Source organism: Gossypium arboreum, chromosome 4, assembly GCF_025698485.1.
Source record: "Gossypium arboreum isolate Shixiya-1 chromosome 4, ASM2569848v2, whole genome shotgun sequence".
Lineage (NCBI taxonomy): Eukaryota > Viridiplantae > Streptophyta > Magnoliopsida > Malvales > Malvaceae > Gossypium > Gossypium arboreum.
In genome coordinates, this window is record NC_069073.1 from 24001678 (window position 1) to 24010002 (window position 8325).

Genomic DNA, 8325 nt, shown 5'->3' on the forward strand with positions numbered 1-8325 from the left:
AAAAAAAAGAGAGAAGAAGAAGATTACATTTTGGTAAGAAACTTAAAATGAGTACATTAATTATTGATTAAAAACTAACAAATACAATGAAATTAGTCTAATTCCATAAATATTAGGTCAAATTTCGTTATTAGTATTTGTACTAAGTAAAAGTTGTGGATTTAGTCCCTATATTCTATTTTGATCATTTTTAACCATTGTATCTTTTGAATTTTGAAATTTTCGTCTTGACCAAATAGTAGTTGTTAAATTAGTTAAGTTAAATTCTATTATTTCCAAAATCTTACGCGGTAAATATACCATCACTTGCAAATGCCATGTCGACTTATTATTTTTACATAATACTAAAAAAACCATTTCATTTTAGTTAATTGATCTACGACTATAGTTTTTTTTATACAATGCCTAGAACTACCCATAACCCCTCCTCAACCATTAAATAGGAAGATAAACGTGTTTCAACACGCTTGAACCAACGTCCTCATGTACTGACAACAAAACTAATATTAACCGAGCTAAGTCTCAATCAACTACTTATCCTATAGTTCAAAAAGAAAGCATTATAAAATGCAAAATATAACTCCTATAAAAATAAAATGATAGAAAAGTAAAATAATAATAGCTAAAAGCTTATATATTAATTAATTTAAAATTTAAAATACTTAAATTACATTTATTTACACCAAAAGTAACCTAGGAATGTCTTGGGCATTCCTCCCCAAATACACATCCTTTTATTTTATTTTTAGATTATTTAATAGTTGTCAATTTTAGTTTTGGTCCCTATACTATGCTCAAATTTAAAATTTAATACTTATATTTTAATTGTTGAATAATTCGGTACCTCAACTTTTAGAATATTATTAATTTGTCTAAATCTTTTAGTTTTAAAATTCTTAAATTAGTATAAAGAAAATCAATTACAATAACTTTTTAAATCCCTAAACTGTGCCTATTTACTCGTCATTATAAACGAAATCCTCTATGAAATGCGCCCATATATGAATTAAAAGACAGTAAAAGTAACTAAAGTGTTATAAATGAAAACCTAAAAGACTTAAAACACAAATACTAATATTTTAGGGAAAATATTAGTGGAGTTTTAGATTTAATAAGTAGAATTAGAGGGTTAACAAATGTCTTATAATGATATAGTAAAATAGATACTAAAAAGAATTTTTGAAATTAAAGATTCTATTATTTTTCATGTTAATTCTAATATATATTATAAAATTAATTCTAATATATATTATAAAATATCGAAAGTATTCCTAATTAATATTCTCAAAATAAATTTAAAATTCTATTGTACCCGTATCAATTTTGAAGTGTATTGATATCGTGGGATGATTCAAGCTCATTAATGAAAATCAATTCACTTGGAGCAACATATCTTGAGCATCGAATCGAGTATATCAAATCCCTTAGATCAAGGAATATGGATCAAGCCAAAACTTGCAGACTTATCTACCAATGATTATTTTACTTTGTACATTAATGTCATATTGTATTTTAGTTGTTGTTTGAAAGGGATGGTGACTGATCTTTTAGTATGTTAGCAAGTCTCAAGAATTTGTATACATTTGAGAGACTTGTATAGGTTTATGTACTAGTTTTTTAGAACACTTATATGTTTAGTAATGAACATTATTAGTGAGAGTGCATTTTGACAATAAAACCATTTTACGATTAGTTTTAAAGCTAAGCTCTTAAATTTAGTGGTGCAAGGTGTAGTCTTTAAAGTAAAAAAATTTCTCGTATATGTCTTGCTTTTTGGTTTTATGGGTTTGTTGGATTTTTTTGACACATGGTGTTATGAATTCATTAAATTTGCTTTCCAGATTTTCATTTAGTTGAAACTAAATAAACTTAATAACATTTATAAAATAGAGATGAGACATTAAAATTTGGTTACACAATTCAAAAACTTTTTAAGCTTGCAAAATCTTACCTAAAGAATAATCAAATATAAATCAACTTGTATAAGATGTGATTTAAGTCTAACTCACTCACCAAATTGGACTCACTCCTATATTCAATCTAGATCACTCTCCCCACCAAGAGTTTTCTCCTTCAAAGCTTAGTTATAAATTGAATAGTAAGAACATTCTGTTTACAATAATTTAAACTAACAATGAACATAATAAATAACCTCAATCATTGAACAACAAATAACCAATCTTCTTTTAAATATGCATTTATTGGCCTATAATACGCTAATAAGTTTGAAACTATATCTCCTTGAATTTTGCTTCAAGTAGATCTTCAATAAGGAAACAAATATAAAAAATCTTCTAAGAGTAATATTCTTTTGAAAATTGGATCTCTTTTTAAGAAAACTTGATAAGGTTAAAAGTCTTTAAAGTAGTCCTTGCTTGACTTTAACTTCTACAAAAATTAGTATATCTTTAAATAAGGTAAGTAGATCAAACTAGTACTCTTAAAAACAATTCTTATTTACTGAATGAATCTTTACTCGGTTGGTGACCGTTATTGCGCATGCGTATAAAATCAAGCAATTTTATGAAAACAATTTAAAATAGCTATTTTTAACTGCAAGCGTATAATTTCAATTGTAATATTTATAGTTCTGATGGAACATGAAGTATTCCAAGGGGTTGAACCCAAAGGAGGAGGCGATTGAGCAATACCTAGCTATGAGCATGCAAAAAAAAAGTCTAAACTACTAACTGTTAAAATTTATTGTTAAAACTGAGTCTGTAAATATCAATTTTTTAATATTTACAAGGTCATTTTTATCATATTGAAGTTTGGCCCAGAAATTTTAATAATTTGATAGCTAATTAAAGAAAAAGGACTAAACTGTAAAGACTGCAAAAGTTAATCCTATTAGTTTATTTGGTCCAAATGAATGGGAAAAATATTATTGCATGGATTTAAATGGAAATTTATCCATTCTTGTAGTTAGTGGCCGGTTTTGGATTTGATTAATTAAGTTTTATAATTAAAATTTTATATTAAATTAATGTTAAAAGTTTAATAATAATAATAAAATAAAAAAGGGAAAAAGCATTCATCTCCTTTATTATTTTATTTTGCAATTGAAACACCATTTTTTAAGCTTGGGAGCTTTTTCGTTGTATTGTTTCATGCATGTAAGTCCATTTTTCACACGTTTTTTCATGAATTTTATGTTTTTGAAATCGTTATAGCTTAATCTAGCTAGCCCAGGGACTATTTTGTGAAACTGACAAAGTTTTGAAAACTTTTCATTGTTTTCTTGATGTTAATACTTTGAATCGAAGTTTGATGATGGATTTGAACTAATTTGTAAAGTATGTTTGGTTAGTTTTGATTGTAGAGACTAAATTGTTAAATTGTTGAAAATGACATGAATTTCTTGTAAATTTCATGACTTGAAGGATTTTTTAAGGATGATAACGAATTCGGCATAATAGTTTTTGGCTTAATTATGAAAAATAAGTTTGTTTTGATTTTAGGGACTAAATTGAATAAAATATAAAGGCTTAAGGCAATTATGAAAAATGTCAATAAAGAAGTCATATGCATTAAATGGATTATTATAAAGCATTAGGTTGATAATTGAATAAATTACTATTTAGATTAAGTGCTGGTAGATAATCGAGGAAAATAAAATTATTGATTAGTCCCTAACATTGCAATCTTTATTGTTTAGCCCTGGTAAGTACATACGGTTTAATTTAGTATAATTTGTAATATTATATTGAATTGTGAATTATGGATTTTTGAGTATGTGTATATATAATTAAATTGTTATAATTTGATACAAGGTGAGAAAGTGATTGGATTGTAAAGTGTTATACGATCTTGTGTATCGAGCCTAGATGAACATAGGATAGGATACAATTGGCATGCCAATAGGTTATTTTGTGTGCTGTATGGGATTGACTTGTGATGAGATGATGATTCTTGAGTTTTTACTATACACTTGATATACTGGAGTCCAGCATTTGTTGCTGATTACCGAGTTATATTTACAGTGATTTTGGTGTGTTTCTGAGGAAGGATGTAAAGCCTAAAGGCTTGGCACTTTGTGTCTAGGCGTGTTTCTAGAGAGATGTTAGCATGTGAGCTAGACAAGTGGTGCCTAGGCATGTTCTTGGTTGGATTGGCTCAGTTGTACATTCTGGCATGTCTTGGGTGGATAACCGCGTATCCGTATCTGTTTATATCGTTTATCGAACAAATTTTTCAATGGTTAAATGACATGATAATTATGGTATGTACTTGGTAGTCTATTATAATGACTTGATAATGATTTATATAAATGTTTACGTGATTTCTGATATTGTATTGTGATTTGGTATTGAATGAACTTATATGGTTGAATAGATTATGCAACTCGTATATATAGAACTTACCTATTGGATAATTGTGGTTGACAGGGTTAATGTTTACTAATAATGTTGTTAAATGTTATACTATGTTTTTACGGTAAGTTTTATCATTTCGACCTAAGGACTTACTAAGCTCTATTGAAGCTTATTCGTGTCATTGTCTTATTTCTTTGTAGATTTTGTTTTGTAGAACTGGATGATCAGATCAACTTGAAGGTCACACTATCCAACTATCTTTCGGTAGATTTTTTAAAACATTTATTTTGGGATATGTGGCATGTAATTGGAGTGTCATGTATATATTTATAAGTGTTCAATACAAGTGATATGTTTTATGCTTGTATAAAGGTTATATGCTAATAGTTAATAATGTAATTCATCAGAGCTTGGTATGAAAATTCAAAGGTGGTATTAAGCTTGTCATGTGATGGAATGATATGTACATTGTTTCTTTTGATGGTAAGTATGATAGTGAACATGTTTTGAAAATTGAATGTTAGTTGGTTATGAAATAGTGGTATTTGTCATTTTGTATAACATGGTTGGGCAAACTTGATTTAGGTTTAGATTGTTGTTTATGATGGTGCCCTATGGCATATTGGTTAGACTTAGGAAAAAGGTATGTTTTGATATGTTTGATGTGTTTGAATAATTCTATTGAATGATTAATGGTATTTCTGTTGCATAAGAGATTATAAGATTTATAAGCTTGTGTTTAAGGTGAGATAGGCATATGAATAAATCCTTAAGAGTGATATTTCCTTAAAACATGTTTTGAACTTTTAAACCTATGGTTTTTTACCATTTTGAGAACAGTATCAATAGTTTGGATCAAGGTATCGATACCATATCAATTGAAAATTTTTAAAACTTGACAGAATACCCATTTGGTATTGATATTTTCATCAAGTAATGATAAATATTTAAAAATATTGATACCTCCAAAAATGTATCGATAAGATACTTTGAACCAAAATTTTCCAATTTGGCAGAATGTAAACTTGGTATTGATTTTTAATTTGGTATCGATACCATATATAAAATATCGATTCATATATAAAAAATATCGATACTTTATTCAAGTTTTAAAAATTTTATAATATGGTACTTTTTCATGCTTGAGTTTAATCATTTATATCTTAAAGCTCGCTTTAAACCCTGTCTTTGTATGAATGCTATGATTATTGTATGGCTATTGTTGAATGATGGTTTGAATTAAATTTTAAACAGAAATGGTATACTACTTGACTTTTTTTTTGTAGCATCCCTTATCCCTAATCCGACGTCGAAGATAGGTGAGGGGTGTTACAGCTATATTACAGTAAATCATAAAGTGAGGAATGATTAACCTAAATTATCAACTAACTACCTGAAGGACTAAATCATAAAATTGTAAGGTTATGAAACTCATGAATAACTAACAAACGGTGGTTGGTTGAATTTGATGTGGTTCACTAATCCTGTAGCACCCCAAACCCGGCCCAGAAGTTATGGCTGGATCTGGCATGCCACATCAAAAACGTAAAAAAAAAATTTCCATTCTAAGTCCAGAAAATCGTACTTGATGTTCAAAAGATTAATTCATTAAAGGTTAAAGTGAATGGAAGCTGTGCACCAGGTAGGAAACCGGAAAAGAGGTGGTGAGTCCATCGGACTGCTTAAGTACCAAGCTCCCTTCGGATCCAATCCTAGACATGCATACCGCCATTGCCACACTTTAACGTCATGGATATTTCTAGGAAACCGATTTGATTAAGTTATTTTTAGGAAAAGTGATTAATTTTGGAAAATACTTTCATTGCGGAAGCTTTGCTTGTTGTCGTGTTATTTTGAAATCAACTGTTGTTTTTGAAAACGCGCCTTAAAGCTATCCAATTTCAATAGTTAAAATAAGTATTACCTATCTTAGTAATACATATAAAAAAAACCATCAAAAATAAATAAGCGGCCTTATTACATTTAAAAACCCAAAACTTCAAACGTAAATAAAAGGATGTCCAGTTCACCAGAAGAAAATCAAACTTTCAGAACAGGTGGCCACTCCGAATTCCCTCACAGCTCCAAGCCCACTATGGTTGGGGATTACCTGCGTGGATGAAAATAAAAGGGGTGAGTTTGGGGAAACTCAGTGTGTAAATTAACCCAACCATAGCCTATATCAGCTTAAACCACAGAAATAGAATAAGTTGGCCTTAGCCCAGAACAGAATTCAAAATAAAGCCTATAGGCCCATAACAGAATAGAACATATATTACATGTTTATGCAGAAACCCAACCATATCCAACCGTATACACCCCTGTACCAACCTTACACCGTGTGGGGAGACAACTCGACCCACCTAACCGCTACATACCACAGAATTTGCAGCATGGCTGCCAGAATAGATAATGTGATAGAGTCACCAGATACAGATAATCGTGGCAGAGCCACCAGAACAGATATATGTGGCAGAGCCACCAGATTAGATGTTTGTGGCATAGCCACCAGAACGCTTCCTCCATAATATAACCCATGTCCCCATGCAACAGATATATAATCATGGCATACATCATACAGAATCAGATCGTCATGCTTTTCAGTCAAAATTAACCCTAGGGGTATAACGGTAATTTTGCACTTAGGGGTATAACAGTAATTTTCCATACATAGGGGTATTATAGTAATTTAGCTACTTTTAGGGTTTTCATGCATATCCTAACTATTTACGTACTATCAGAACACTTACCGCACATACTTATTGAATTGGGCCCGTTGGCCCATGAACCCGATCTTTGGCCCATTAAGCCCAAATTATCAAAATGTACGAAATCGCGCGTACTGCAGTTTATTACTTTAGATTACCAAATATACAAACCCAACTATCTTACGAGCATTCGCACTTTTCGCAAATTTCCAAAAATCGACTTTTCGGCATTTCGCTTTTCGGCTTTTGCCAATCTAGTCTATGAGAGGTGTCGTTACACACATTTGTGACGATATCTTGTGAGATCCACACACGAACCGCCTACAATTGGATTACTAACACGTTAATCTAACTATTCAAATACAAACTACGTATTAACCCCTTACAATATTCGACCAACCACACCTACAGATCATAGTAAGCTTATAAGAAATCAATAAGCAACTCATTAACAAATTTTTGTCAATGTTTACCACATAATCATAATTTCACTGCAAGCTGTCTTCCTGAGCAACAGTCACTAAATTATTTATAACTGGAGCTACGAAACTCCAAATCAAGTGCTGTTAATTTTCCCTGAACATAGACTCATATATCTTTTATCCATAAAATTTTCAGAATTTTTGGTATGGCCAATCAATACCAGATTTTTCTTAAAGTTTCCCATGTTTCACTGTTTGACTAATCTGACCACTCTTCATTACGAATCAAATTTCTCATTGTACAGAATTCAAAATATGTTCTTGTTTATTTCATTAGAAACTAGACTCAATAAGCTTTAATTACATAATTTATTCAGCTTCAAATTCATCTCCCACAATTTATGGTGATTTTCCAAAGTCACGTTACTGCTGCTGTCCCAAGCAGATTTATTACCAAATCACTCTTTCACACATACCTTGCATGCATGTTATTTAAACATGTATATCACCAATCAATCATCACATATCTATGATTTTACTTAAGTATAATCTCCATTTCATCATTTTAAAGCACAACATGTTAGCTGATTTTTCCCTTTAACATCTAAGGCACATGCATGCTCATTTGTTTGGCTCAACTTCACCTATCTTCCATTTTTCATTAAAAGAGCATGAAACAACAACCATTTCCTTCATTTTAATTCATGACTAAATGCTCACAACACAACTAAAAATCAAAATATACTTCAAGAGTTAAGGTAGAATCAAGAAGAACTCATGAACCTCAAAATAGAAGCAAGGTACCAAGAACTTACCTTCAATTTTCCTCCTCCTAATGACCGAATACTCAAGAGCTTTCTCCTCTCCTTTCTCTTCTCT

At 30.4% G+C, this 8325-nt stretch overlaps 1 long non-coding RNA gene across 1 annotated transcript; it reads right to left on the reverse strand.

The window, feature by feature from the left end:
• Positions 1 to 6236: 6236 nt before the first annotated feature.
• LOC128291866 (uncharacterized) lies at positions 6237 to 7214 on the reverse strand. Its single transcript, XR_008281811.1, has 2 exons — positions 7067 to 7214; positions 6237 to 6426 (listed from the first exon to the last, which is right to left on the reverse strand). It is a non-coding gene; the product is annotated as an uncharacterized LOC128291866 (long non-coding RNA).
• Positions 7215 to 8325: the final 1111 nt, after the last annotated feature.